Source organism: Opisthocomus hoazin, chromosome 4 (genome assembly GCF_030867145.1).
Source record: "Opisthocomus hoazin isolate bOpiHoa1 chromosome 4, bOpiHoa1.hap1, whole genome shotgun sequence".
Classification (NCBI taxonomy): domain Eukaryota; kingdom Metazoa; phylum Chordata; class Aves; order Opisthocomiformes; family Opisthocomidae; genus Opisthocomus; species Opisthocomus hoazin.
In genome coordinates, this window is record NC_134417.1 from 60711279 (window position 1) to 60725707 (window position 14429).

The following is a 14429-nucleotide window of genomic DNA, read 5'->3' on the forward strand; positions in this document are numbered from 1 at the left end:
CGGGGACCTGTGGAACGACCCTTTCCCAAAGGGGGGTCATTTCGTGAGCACCACCATTAAAAAAATTGAAATTCATTTCAGATGGTATGATCTGTTGTCCTGTGATAAAACATCAACTAAATTGAATGTTCACGTTTTGGTGATACATAATTCTAGAAAATATAATATAAATATATAATTTATAAAATTTTATGACAAAATAGGCAATTACGTGAGCGAGATTAGTCTAGCTCAACAATGGGACAGCTTTTAAATTGACAGGATTATAAATCACACGGATAGGTGTCTATTCAATGTCAATACACTCCCAAACACACAGGAATGCCCCATCTGGGAGAGTCAATGAAGTCACCAGCACTGGGCAGCTGTAGCAAAGCCACTGCCAGAGACCTGTTATAAACAAGGTTGATTTTATTAATAATCGAGCTCTCAACAGAACAGTTTTCATGCACAAGAGCTATTTTAATAAGCAAGCATCACAGAGTTAGCACTTCCATCATATGTTCCACATGACAGAGACCTGGCACTTGTCACCAGCATATTTACTCTATCACAAATAAATGGACTAAAATAGAAAGCAAAAAACCTAATAACTCAAAAATGTGCTCTAAATAAAGGCCTTTATTTTAATGAAGTCAGGATTTCAGCTTAAATGCTTAATTGCCTAGGGGAAAATCTAGTCTAATAAACACTGAACTCAGTGCTATGTTGAGGATCTAATTTGGTATGCAACGGTCAGCCGAGAGAAGGATTTCGGTGATAAGAGCTGCAACGCGCAGACAGAACGGAGAACTCTGCAGCGTTACGCCTGCCAAAACCTTCCGGTTGTTTAATTCTAAGGTTTTGGTTTATATCAGATTTGTCACTACTTAGCATGATTTTTGTACTAAGAATAAGAGAGGAACCCATAAGTGTCAAATTCCAGGAAGTTTTTCATACTTTTTAAAATGAAAAATAAATTCCATTCTAAAACGTAGCCCAGTGGTTCTCAGAAGTAAACAATAACAGTTGGAATAAATCTGTTATCAATTTCAGAAGTTTATTTGCAAGTTGTATGGTCCTAAAACAGAAATAATGTATTTCCTAACTTTCTCACCCAGAGATAACTGGAATTTCAAGGAACAGCTGAGGAATGTTAATGATCAATAAAAGAGATTTACTTGAACAGTTCAAAGTTTGGGAGCAGTAACAAATACATCCTTTTCAGAGCTAACTTTGTGTCAGTGACCTAGATTATTGAAATGTCATTTATGGCACCCTAGTTTGCTCTTTCTTTCCACTTATAAGAGGTCTACTGCAACACAAAATTGACATTTCAAATACTACAGCAGCAGTTTATTTCCTAAGCAATTATACAATGCACTGATTTCCTCAAAAAAGTAACAAAAAACCAAAATAGTCACAGAAGAAAAGACAAATATCTACAAATTTTAGTAAGAAATTCAATCTTGCCACGGTCTATTGGCAAATATTGGCACCTGAGCATCATATAAATCATCTGTTCCTGCCCTTCTGTGTTCCTACGGCAGAAGTCACCTATTAGCATTTGTATAACTGTGAAACTCCCAAACTGGCACACTATTATCACAGAATCACAGAATAGTATCCTTCCAAAGTAGATCTGGATACTGGCAATGCTGCGGTTAGGTGTTATATTAACTAATCTCTATTACAAACCATTCTGGTTCTGTCTTCCTTAATCCTGTTCCTTTGACAAAAGGGAGTGTGATTATTTGTGTCTTCCACTGTTGTTTATGCAGTTTAGTTACACATAAAGAGGAAGTCGATTTAAAAGTTGGTTCTACTCCACACTTTGAATAAATATAAGATATAATGAATATAATAGATTTCAAGATTGGAAAAGAATGCAGACATTTCCAAGCCCATAGATCTCTTATTCAATTGTTTTGGTTTATACTTACTTTTAATGAGGCTTTGTAAGACCTTGACACTACTTTTAGAGGAGGTGCAGTACCCACACACTCTGCTCATTTTAATATTGGACCCTAAGGAAAACCAATCCTGAGTTCAAATACAAGCTGACAATTCCACTGAGCTTAAAAGGATTGCAAGAATTGTATCTGAAAGCAGAAATCCCAACTGGATTTTAACTGAAATTAAACTGGAAGCTTTAATTACAGAAATTAATTTGACCATGTCTAGCTGTGTTTCTGAGTACTACTTGCAATTCCAAATTCACCTTAGTATTGACATCAGCCATTCAGAAATCCTTAATCCACAGGAAAAATAACAACGTGCTATTTCTGAAATACAAGAAAGAAGTGTGGGAGGAAAAAAGTAGAGGATTGTAAATTGGATTACAGAACACATTTTAGGCTTCTGTAAGCATGGTGCATAGATAGCCATAGTTTCAGTTTGAGCATGAGTAAGTCCTATTGATTTATATAGAAGTATTCATATTCTTTAGTATATACCTCCATAAATTGCTGAAAATTGAACAGCAAAGATCTTAAATGAAGTGGAGAAGTAGCATCCTCACTTCTGAGAAAGCAAAGTAGTCGGATATGTTTAATAGAGCTGCTCTCTTTTATTTGTTTCTACACGCAAAATTAGGGAAAACAAACCTTGAGAGCCCCAGCAGCCTCCTGAACATATTTGGTTTCTTAAAAATGTACTTAGCTTGTTTGTTCATTCCCCCTAACAAACTTTCCAGGCATCTTAATACAAGATAAATATAAAAAGACACAGAACTACAGCCAATACTGATTTTTTTTTTAATATATATATAAAATTCAGAAAAACAAATGTTACATAAGAATGGCACAACTGGCTACAGGAATAGAATGTGTAACTTGAAGAAATCCAGCAGAGACCATCTCTTACTGAGGGGTAAAGAAAAGATCACAGCATAAATTAAAGATAGCCATTGGAAAAAGAGGAGCAGAGAGGCTGAAGTGAAATCATTTCATTCCACAGCAGTGAGCTGCTTGTGACTCAAAGACTCTCTGCAGTTCCTAGTGTAATCCGTTTTGTGCCTCAAGCTCCGGCGGGTCCCTGAGCCTTCACACTGCGCTCTCCACTTCCCCACGTACGTATGTCCCACAAGTGTTTGTACAGCAACACAACACCACCATTAACCCAATACAAAAACATCCAAGTAGAAAAGTGTTTAGAACTTGTGCTGTATTAAGTTAAAATGTAATACAAGTAAATGTTTCACTTAATAAAACATCTCTGTAATAACTGTTCATCATTGTGCATTAAAATATTATTTATCACAATAATATTCATTACAATTAATAAGCTGATTCGTTAATAATGCAGATGTCACATGCAATTCAATGGGATTCCTTTATTCACCAGCGCCATGGCCATTATTTTAAAGTCCTTCCAAAAACATTAACGCACAATGTTAATCTGAAATCCATACCTCGGTTATTTTCACGAAGCAACCGGCAAGGTTTGTTTAGGAAATTTCATGCCAAGCTTCAGAAGTGTGCACTCTAACCTTCTTCAACACATAACTCAACATAAACACTTTCTTCATGACAGACATTTCAAGAGATGAAGGAGCGGAACAAAGGCAGAGTGTGACACAAAGCACAAGTTCTGCACCATTAAGATGAACGGACAGATTAGCTGGAAAATCCATAATGACACGTTGGGCTGGCTGAAGCGGTTCTGTTTATGTAATTACAGCTTTGGTGCTTAAACGTTAGGAAGCTCGGAACAAGACCTTCACCTCAGGCCCCCTGCACCAGCACTTCGGGAGCGCTAGAGTATCCCCGTCCATCAGCGCCAACCACTGCAATTCACCTGACATCTCATTAAAGATTTTAAAGCATCACCTACTAGAGGACAAACGGTTCATTAGGCAAACTTTTATGGGCTAAATACAATCTTTATGCAAAATGTGCTGAGCAACATTCAGCTTTATTGCCAGCAAGGGCAAAATAGCAGTCAAGCAATGCACTCTCAGCCAGCGCAGTCAGCCACTCGACCCACGTCTCTCGCTTACCAACAGATTGCAAAACAACATCTTCTGCTTGCTTTAAAAAAGAGCTCTATCCAACTTATCTTAGATGCACAATCTGAGAGTGCAAGTGTGTATGTGCTTTCCTCTAGAAAGAAAGATCAAAGCAACTCTGTATGCAAGAAAGCCCATTACAGTCAAGCCCACCTTCTCAATTCATGCTTACAGCAACATTAAAGACCACAATGCAGAGGTGTGCCGTGAATGAAAACCTGACCAAGGTTTTTCTTTCAGTAGTGACTTATCATGTCCTAACTGGCACAATGCACACTAACTTACTGAGAGATTACAGGAGGAAAATTATCTATATGAGTTGGGCAAAACTGGCTGTCCTGAAATACCAGGATCAAGGAATAGAAAAATAGTCTGAAATTTGTGCATAAGCACCCTGCATTTCTCACCAGGAAATCCACTGAAGGCTGCTCAGAAAAACTGGTATGTTCTTCTAAAGCTAAGAATACCCTACTCCAAGGTTGGCTGAGCACAGATTGCTGCAGGACTGCTATGTGCAGAGTAAGATGGAATTACTGGATTTTCCATGTTCTTCTTCTAAAAAGGTGAATAATACACTGACAGAGATCATCCTATGAAACAGAACACCTGTCCTCAACATGATGATTACCTCTGTTTCTATTTCACAGTCACATAATTTCCTTACAGCAAAACCAGCATTAACTCATGATGAAAGGTAATACATGCACAATATGTGCCGAAAATGATAGGAATGCTGGCAAAAATTCTTTAGAGCAACATTTATTGACTCTCATATTCCTGCAGCTGAATGTGATGATCAGTTTGCTCCTTCTAGTCTTAAACTCCACGAATCCATACAAAATGAGGAATGGAACAAAAATATCCCAGATATTAGCATTAATTGAAGTTGCAGTAATCATATAGTACATTTTCAAGTCTGCTTCAGAAAGCCACTCCAAAGTCGGCACAGCACAGCTTCTGAACTTAGAAGTCACAGTTCCTGCAGATGATACCATTGTAAAGGACATTGTAAAGGACATTGGGTCACGAAGAGAGAGCAATCAGCCACTCCTGCCCAGGCTGATAGACCAGCTACTTAAGAGTTCAGGGAGTATGTAGCACTTCAGGAAACACTTCCACGAGTAATTCTCACGCACAACACAGGGAAACCAATACTCAGTCATGTCACAGACCAGATCCAAACCAGAATATAAATAACTAAAGTTTTTCAAACTCAAAATCTCTAAAGAAAGTTTTCCTGAACTCCCATACAGCCTATGCAGCACCAAAACTCACAAAGTGCTTTCCTTTGGGTCTGAAGAAGCTGTGGGTGCCCAGAAGTCAGTCCTTGGGTAACCCACAACTTCTTTGGTCCAAGCTATGCAGAGCTTCGGTTGAGCCTGAGCCCTGGCTAGCCTAGAAACTAGGCAGAGCAGCACCCCAGTCACCCTAATGGTAGTTATGCTCTGTACATAACTAACATATACCAACAAAATTAGGTTTCTCTCAAAATGCAGTCATAGCAGCTTTCTTTTTAAAGCATAGCTGTCCCAGAAAAGTAGTATTGCTTCAAGATCCAGCCAACTTTCCCCTGAAAGCCCAGTTTAGCAGGAAATGGGAGACCTAGATCCAGTTCACTTCTCAGGTGGAGGAGGTCCGACGCGTAACTTCTGCTTTCCAAGAAGGTACCTGAATTCAGACAGTTGGACAGTCAGGTTTGCACAAGGTAAAAAGCAAGTAAAAAACGTGCCTTGCTCTGGCTGAGTGGTGAGGGAAGATCTAGGTCCTGATGCCTGCCCTCAAGATTATTTTTTTTTTTTTTTTAGCATTTCACAGGAAGTTCGAAACCAAGTCACAGCCCTATCACAGGTTTTTGGTGTTTTTGTTTTTTTTTTTAGATAAATTACAACACAAATTTAAGCCCTTCAGTTGTATCATACATCTGAGCATGCGTTAGGATTCTGGGCAAGGAAACTTTGGTTGCTATAAAATCTCAACAGTCAAAGAAGCTGATAAATATAGCTTGCAATGTGATTATACTGAAACAGTTTGTTCCAGTCATACGGGACTCTTGACTTGACATTCCAATTAAAAAAAGAAGTGACAGAAAAAACATTACAGAGCCATACTTTGATATTAAATCAAGGACGTGCAGAATTTTCTTCTTCTAAGATGAAGTAACTGGAATAACCGAAGTTTTAGCTAAGGCAGTTCCTTATATTTCCTATAATTTCCTTTCATTTCTAGATTCCCAAATTAATGAAAGAAAACTCTTTTGTCATTTCAATGACTACATAGTTCCTTATTGTCAGCATTAAGTTCAAAGTATTTCCTGCTGGTGTTTTAAAAGGAAAAAACCCACAAAATCTCAAAATTGTAAAAGACGAGCACTTCTCACCAAAAAAAAATAGCAACTCCTGAAGAGAGATTGATAAAGCCCAGGTTTAGGCATACCAATACCAAATTATTTCTCACGGCAAACTTTTCCATAACCCTCTCAATTTTTTTTTCCGATAGGAAAAATCCTTCCACTCTGTTTGTCAGGGTCTTGAGAAACAGGTATTTGGCCTGGCAAACAGTGGGCTGTGCAGTACAGGCTGTGACCTGATCATCTGGACAGCTTAACAAAGCAGACTACTTTCTCACCATCAAAGTGCATCCCACTGAAAGAGCTATCGATCCTCCGGGACTTGCCCAGAGCGCCAGTTACTGTCTCGGTGTCAAATCCTGCAAAGGAAGGAATGCATTCCCACCAAGGGGAGCCTGCCAGCGCTGAGTTAGCATTTGCACTTGGACCAAAGCAGCTGGGGAAGGGAATCGGTCTTTCAAGAATAAGGAAAAGTTGGCTAGGAGTTCTCCCAGTAAAAGACTGGCAGAGATGAAAAAATCCTCTCGCTTTGCATAGCAAAGGAAATGGCACATTAAAATGCCCATGTGAAATACAGACAACTAAAAATCCTGGGGGCAGCATTGCTTTTAGTAGCTTAAGTAAATTCTTTTGCTCTACTAACAATCCAAACTCAGCTAAAAAACAAAAAGTAGGTATCAACTACTTAAAATCCATCTATTCTTATAAAGGTTGACTTCTCTGACCTCGTTTTGATTGCTGCCAGGTAGGCCAGGCCAGAAACAACATGCTATTTCCTTTTCCCAGTTCAAAGGAATCTGAGTTAACAGTCTGCAAAAGGTGCAGCGGGAAGAATCTCATGCTTGAGCGTCTTAAACTTACAGATGCAGTTTACATTTGCTGTTGTCATCAATAAAAAGCAGCTGTAAGGCATAAATTCAATATTCAATGAATCTGGCCAAGCATTCAACAGTGCCAGGTTCTGTCGTGACAGCCCGCCCGCTCCCAGGCCGCTTGTGCAGTGGACTGAGGAAGAGGCCGGCTTGTTAAGCCTTCCACTAGGTTACAAACAATCCGCTCTCCAGATCACAAGGGCACTCTAACTGATGCCATCAGTTCAGCTATGCATATTTACCTGCTCTTAATTAGGGGAGTCTACTCTATACCATTGCTATAAGAACTTCTTGAAAAGAAAGCAATAAGGCGGCTAATTCTCCTTAGTTTGTCATTTACACCATGTGAGAGTGAACGTAAAAGACAGCCATCCACTTTGATATGATTTTGTACTGATGTAAATGAATGCAAATGTTTCAGGTTAAAGATAACAGACTTTTAAAGACACCACACATATTTTTCTGAAAGCATATGATGCTCACTATTTACTTCCACTCCTCCCCACACCTCCAAATGTATTATTCCCATTCAAGCAGATAGGAAATGATACAAACTTTTCAACAAACTCTTTTTATTGTCTTTTGTCTCAATGAGCAGCTGTATTCACAGCAACATCTATATTCAGTTCTGCCCCTGAGGAGCAATGCCCACTACTTGCCGAATTTAGTTACAAAAGAACTTTTTTATCTGTACTGTCTACTCAATAGCACTGGACTACATACAGTTGGGTTTTTTGCCCTGTCTTTCACAGTCACTCCCTTAAAGGACCAAATTGTGAGAATGCTACTAAGGACAAGACATGTGGTTTAACCATCTGCTGTAGCTACAGCTGACCTCTTTACCTTAGCTTTTCTTTATTACCAGAAGCACAGTACCACCAAATGGCTGGAAAAATCAATCAGAAGAATGCCAGCAGGTACACAGTGCCATCAAACACCTGTTTATACCATACTACAGAACACAGCTTAGTGTGAACCACCCTTTGGACATGTTTAAAATTTACTTTTTTACAGAAACTATTCTCTACATGTCTGGATGAGGCCCTCCAAAATGCCTTAAAATCTAATAAGGAGCCAGGAATTCTTGTGGTTTCATTCTAGTTCTGCCACTGACTTGTTGTGTGGTCTTGGAAAAGGCACTTATCCTTTCTCTGGGTTTTATTTCTCACATATGGTGATATTAATATGCAGCAGAAACTAAGGCCATATCGTATATGAAGCTGAGAAAACAAGTTGACATACACAGGAAAAAAAACCCCAAAACCCTCAACTATGCTCATCATCATAAATGCCATTTTAAGCACTGAGATTATTGCTTCTTGGCAGACGAAAACATGACTGTGAAAAACAAAGGGTACAAGAGCAAAACCCAACAGCTACTATACGTTATTCACCTGTGCACACATTCCTACCCAGTTGTGTCTTGAGACGAACCTTCTGGCCTTACCCATCCAGGAGAAGTGTGCACCACTACAGTTTACCTTGGCGTAGGTAACACATTGCAAGACGATGCCTCACTCAGCTGTGGTATCTTTTCGATCTGCCATTCGTAATCTTAAATCCCACTGCCTAGCACCTCCCTCTCAGAGGCAGCAGTCTGAACAAGGAACAGCAGGTTGTCTTGCATTATCATTGTGCTCAGCAAACTGACAGAGTTCTCCCCAGGGCCACCAAAGCTTTTCTGACCTTGTGAAGACAAGGTTGCAGCATTCACATGGAAATTAAACATGCAACAACTCTAATTCCTGATCTCTACATTTTACTGTAGGTAGTACTAATTCAAAATATTAGTCCAAGTCACATGTCAATTTTTCAATATTAATAAAACTCAGTACAATATACTGACATCATGTCTAATTTTCCCACTCTTGGCTTTGAAAAAACGCAACGTGTTTTGGGGAGCCAGTACAGTAAGTGTGCCTAAAGATTTAGGGACAAGAAATATCATACACATGCAGTGTATAATTTCTGAGACTGCCTTAAAGAGTGATGCATTACAGGACCAATGCTGAGCAGAATGGCTTCTGAACCTTACTGAAGCCTACCAGATGCTGTTGAGAAAAGGACTCTGTGGTCCTCTGAAAGACAGTTCCTTTCCAAACAAGAAGAGCCTTGCAGACCTTCTCCTGGGGAGAAAGATTTTTTTGCCAAATAGACCCCAGAAAATTTCTCACTTTGTTGCGGGGATGAAATGGGTGCATTTAAAAGGAAAATAAGAGAGAGACTCAGCCTCAAACTGCTGAGTAGCTGCACAGCTGGACACTCCATCGTCAGCCACAGATGGAAGCAGGGCCAAAGCTGAGTAAGGGAAAGATGGGCTCCTGAATGCTCCAGGAGGTGTCAGTCCTCTTCCAGGCTACATCAATCCTTCTAATTGGAAGTTTTATTTTGCGTTAAATTGTTTTTTTTGCAAGAAGTTCCTTCATTGATCCACTGTGAGCACCTTCTGAAGCTCTGGAGGAAAGTCTCTTACTGGATCTTCCAAATGAGAGAGCAGAAAGTCATGAAAACCATGCAGGCAATCACCACAGCATTTAGATATATATTACATAGTAAGAAAATAATTTCCTAGGTACCCCACTACAGCAAAACTGACACACAGGCCTTGATTTAAAGCATGTCGGTTGTACCGTGAGGAGTCTCTTTAACCTGCAAAGGTCAGGGATAGTCTCTCAGCTCATTAGAATACACTGCAACACAATCCTCAGGGAAAAAGCTTCTCTTTCTTCCCATTGGAAAATCTTTCATGCATAGATAACTAGCTATTTTTATCGAAATTGTGAAAAAGAACCATATCTGAGATGTCATAATTTACCTTACAGTCCGTGAAGCCTAGAACAGCAGTGTAACAAATTTTTAAGGTAGTAAAAAGGACAAACCATATTTCACACTGGCAGTACTGAAGAGACAGATTTTATTCTGCCTAAAAAAAACCCCGCAGTTCCCAAGGAAGCCAGCTGGGCAGAGGGACTCATTTTAATATAATTTCCAAAAGAAGAATAGCATTCACACCTAATTTTGGAGAAAATTTAAAATGACAGGGTTTCAATATCACTTGGAGGATTTTGCAGCCATTAGAAAGCTCTCCATTAATGCATAAATATGAAAGAAAGCGTTTTCTGATGCTTTTAGGGAAGTTTGTCACCAAAGATGTCTATTATGCTCAGGAGAGTTCACAGCATCTGTAACAATTTGTTCTCAAAGGAAAATGTGCCCCGTTTTCACATCATATTCATATTCATTACCTCTTTGTTGTGGAATAGCATCCATTTTATCGTTAGTTAATATTTTAATGATGACAGTGTTGCAGTTTTAATAGAAAAGAAATATGTCCATGCACTTAAACATTTAGATTTAAATGTTTCCATAGTTGGAGCATCTGCATGTAGTCTGTTTCTTCTGCAGCTACATCGTCTATTTGGGAAAGACACCGCAACCTAATACCTACCGTTCAAAGCAACACCCTGAAATTTTGTTAGTTTTCTCAATCCTTGTTGCAGAAATAGGACGGCACAACAGATAGTACATTTGATTTTGCCTGGGAGGAACACACCTTAAGGTTTCCAGCCCTTTTAACCTTAAAAATACTCTCCAAATACCAGCATCTTCTCTAAACACATCTGTGAGATAAGTAGATACAAACACCACTGTGCAGCTGATGCAGACACTGTGTGACTTGTTCCAAGATCTCAGAGCATGAAAAAAAGTCGGAAAACTGAAACTACACCTTCAGCAGTCCTCTCACAAAAAAGCAGGTGGCTGTGGCCAACACAAAGACTAAAACAGGATTCAAGGGATGCTTCACATATTGTTAAAATTAGTGACCTGCATGTATGTCATGAACCACCTGTATTGCTTTGAGATTCCACGTCTCTAGAAAGTATGAAAACCAAAAAAAAGTATTTTTGTAAAAATATATAGTATGCATGGAAGCCTCTACTTTAAAAATATCATTATGCACTGGAATTTATTGTCTATTGCATCACTCAGTGGAATAGAAAAATAACGCAATAGATTTGGGGGTATTTGGTTTTGTTTTGGTTTTTTTTTAAAACAAATAAGCCTTTTTTATAGAAGGATGAAAAATGGAGGTATCAATGTAAATTATAAGGAATACCTGTGATCACCATCCAAATTACAAGCTAAACACATGATTTTTCACATTTCATTTCTGTCTTCAGAAAAAGAGCTGTAATGTACAGCAAATACAATACAGTCACCTTACTGCCTCATGAATGCACCACAACTAGAAGGTTAAAGTTTGATGACACCTTGTAGAGGCTGTAACTTGTGGTAAAAATTAATAAAACCAAGTCTATAACAAGGCTACTTTATTTTGAGGAAGTGCTTTAGATGACAAAGGTTCATTTCACCCTCCTTGAAAGCTTATATTGCAACTGAGCTTTGTCAGTATTAAATCTCTGGCTGTAGACATTCACCGGGCAAACTTGTCTAGTTCAGAAACAGCATAACGAAAGAGCTGGTAAATTCTCCTTCAGAACTGACCTAACACGATGCATCTGCCACCCTCCTACGCTTGCCCCCCACTTGGTTCTGAGATTTCTGCACATTAGCTACCGGCACTCCCTTCCCCCTGCTTTCCAATAGGACAAAGGCAAGTTTCATAAACAGCCAAGTGTGTTAATTCAAACAAAATACAGTACAGCCGTTCTTTCTAGGCAGTAAAGTCTTGTCTGCATATTTTAGCTGCTGCATAATTGTTACCTTTAGCTCATAAACTTCAAGGTCAATTCAAGGTCAAGAGTAGGTGTTCAGCAGATGAAACTCTGAAAGGCTGCTATAAAAAGCATACTTTATAAATCAAAATATTTTGTTCTCATTTGAGGTGTTTCTTTCTTGGTTTTTTTTTCTATCTGGTGGTTTTTCATCTGTCTTCATAAATTGTACATTTATATAGTACTTTCAAGCTAAAAGTATAATTTATATACTTGGAACGCAGACTAACATATTTCTATACTCCAAATTTGACTATTTCCCCTCTAATATCCACATCAAATGCGCTAAGCTTGTTTTGTGAAGAGCAGAACCCAGCCACTAAAACAAGGCAGCATTTATTCAGAGCTGGTATCAAACATTTCAATAAATGTAGGCAAGAGAGAGAACTTAAGTTACAGAGATTATGACAAATAGTTCTCTCATACTGAAACACATGATAAAGTTTACACTAATTCAATGGAATACAACTGAATTCATATTGCTCTGGCTCACTTCTACACGTTAACTGTATCGTAGCACTAGCAGTAACTGCTAAGATAACTTTTCTTCTTTTGCATTATGGATATTTTTATTTGCACAGGACAGAAGCACACTGTATAATGTTAAGAAAAACATATGAAGATAATTCAAAGAATAGTAAAAAAGTGCAAGGGAGTTCACAAACTAATTACTTGAATCTTTGCTGACCTGAGCCTGCACACAATGGCAGTTCAGAGTGGTGACTGGTTCTGCACTCCCTCCTGCTTGCACGCTCTCGGTACCCAAGATACAGCAAATAATGTCATCGATTTCCTTCAATTACATTACAAAGGATTAATTTGCACCAGGGAATAAAAGGTTGCGACGGTAGCTTTTGCATCACTCAACAACAGAATCCAGCATTTACAACATGACTCAGAAGCACACGGGAGGAGGGAAAAAGTAATTTACTTAGTGTTCTTTAATTCTTTGTGGTATAATGAGAGCATATCCTGATTTATGGCTAAATAGCACATATATTTTTCTCAGGAGAAAAGCCTTTCATAACCTGCTCATTTCTGTGGTACTCAGGAGTTACGAGATCCAAGTCCACTTGTAAATGTGGTGTCCTGCTGAAAGCGGTTTGATAGCCTTTTGATTAAAAATAGTTCTATGTTCTGCTGTGTTTTCAAACCACAGGTCAAAATGCTAAACCAACAGAATTTTTAAAAAGTAAGCTTAAATGATGGTGCACGGAATTAGTTACCTGCTGTTTTGTAAAATGGGATCATTTGTTGTTAATTAAGCATTCTTTTCCTGATTTGATTACATAAAGAGTTGGTTTGCAACACAATAGCATACGAAGGTCAGTACAGCTACAGGAGAAACCCTATATGCTGTGACAAATCCAATAACCATCAGGGTATTTGGTGCACAGAAATAAAGTGTTTCTTAAAATATTTTGCTGATTTGCTAAGGTATTGGGAGACATTTTGCTGAGCGTGTAGCATGACATTCCCAAAAGGAGATACACTGTATAGTGAAATTGTCAACAAATTTGCTTGTGGGATAAAAGGTTGGTGCTTACAAACCAAAGGGCAGATGACCAGGTTGCAGGGATTGGGGTGCTAAGACTAGAAGAGGAAGGGTGGAGAGGAGTACAGGGATGAAACCGCTTTCTCACCCTCTGCTTCTACTTATAGGGGGGGGAAAAAAATGTGAAAAGTCAGATCTCTCCTCATTTGTTGGACTAAACAGAAAATACAAACATTCACAAACTGTAGTATCTTCAGTTTTCGAAAAGAAGGCATCAAGGAAATTGTTAATGCTGTATTTCAAAACTGAAACAGATGTGATTTGCGGTAGGGAGGGGAACATGTCATCCCCCCGCGCACTGCCCCGAGCAGGGCACGCAGACAGCCCCGCTCCCACGGCGATGGGCCAGCGCGGCAGGACGGCTCACGGCCCCGCCGGCACCCCGCGCCGCCGCACGCTCCCCTCCGGGAAGCGCCACGGTCAGTGACCACCAAGTGCAACATGTGAATGGGGAAATACAATTCTGAGTAGCACAGATGACCGTAGGTTTACACCTGAAACTAAAGCAGCAGGAAGGAACACCGTACGGGAAGGAAACGCGGTAATTCCCGCCGGGAAGGAGCGCTCGGGCTGCCGGCAGCCGCCGGCCGCGGCGGCGGTCAGGCGGGCTCGGGCTCCCTCTAGCGGCCCCCGGGCAGAACGGGCCCTGTTCACGCACCCTGCAAAAACGCTGCGCTCTCTTTCATCCTGGTCGGGGACAAGAACCATGTAGATGATTCTGATACATCTAGACATGCTAACAACACGTTTTACAATGTGGGGGAAGAGAGGCTTTTTTTCCCCCTGCGTGGAAAAGGTAACAGCTATAATAAGCCTTTCTCTTCTTTACCCTAAGAGCAAAAATCCCACATACATTTGTTCTTACATCACCACAGTCTCCTAATTGTTTGTGAGAAAATATTTCAAATGAAAGCAATTATTTCCATGTCTT

At 39.6% G+C, this 14429-nt stretch overlaps 1 protein-coding gene across 4 annotated transcripts in view; it reads right to left on the reverse strand.

The window, feature by feature from the left end:
- HDAC9 (histone deacetylase 9) overlaps window positions 1–14429 on the reverse strand; it is a 499199-nt gene that overhangs the window by 361955 nt on the left and 122815 nt on the right. The gene's annotated exons all lie outside the window — the stretch shown is intronic.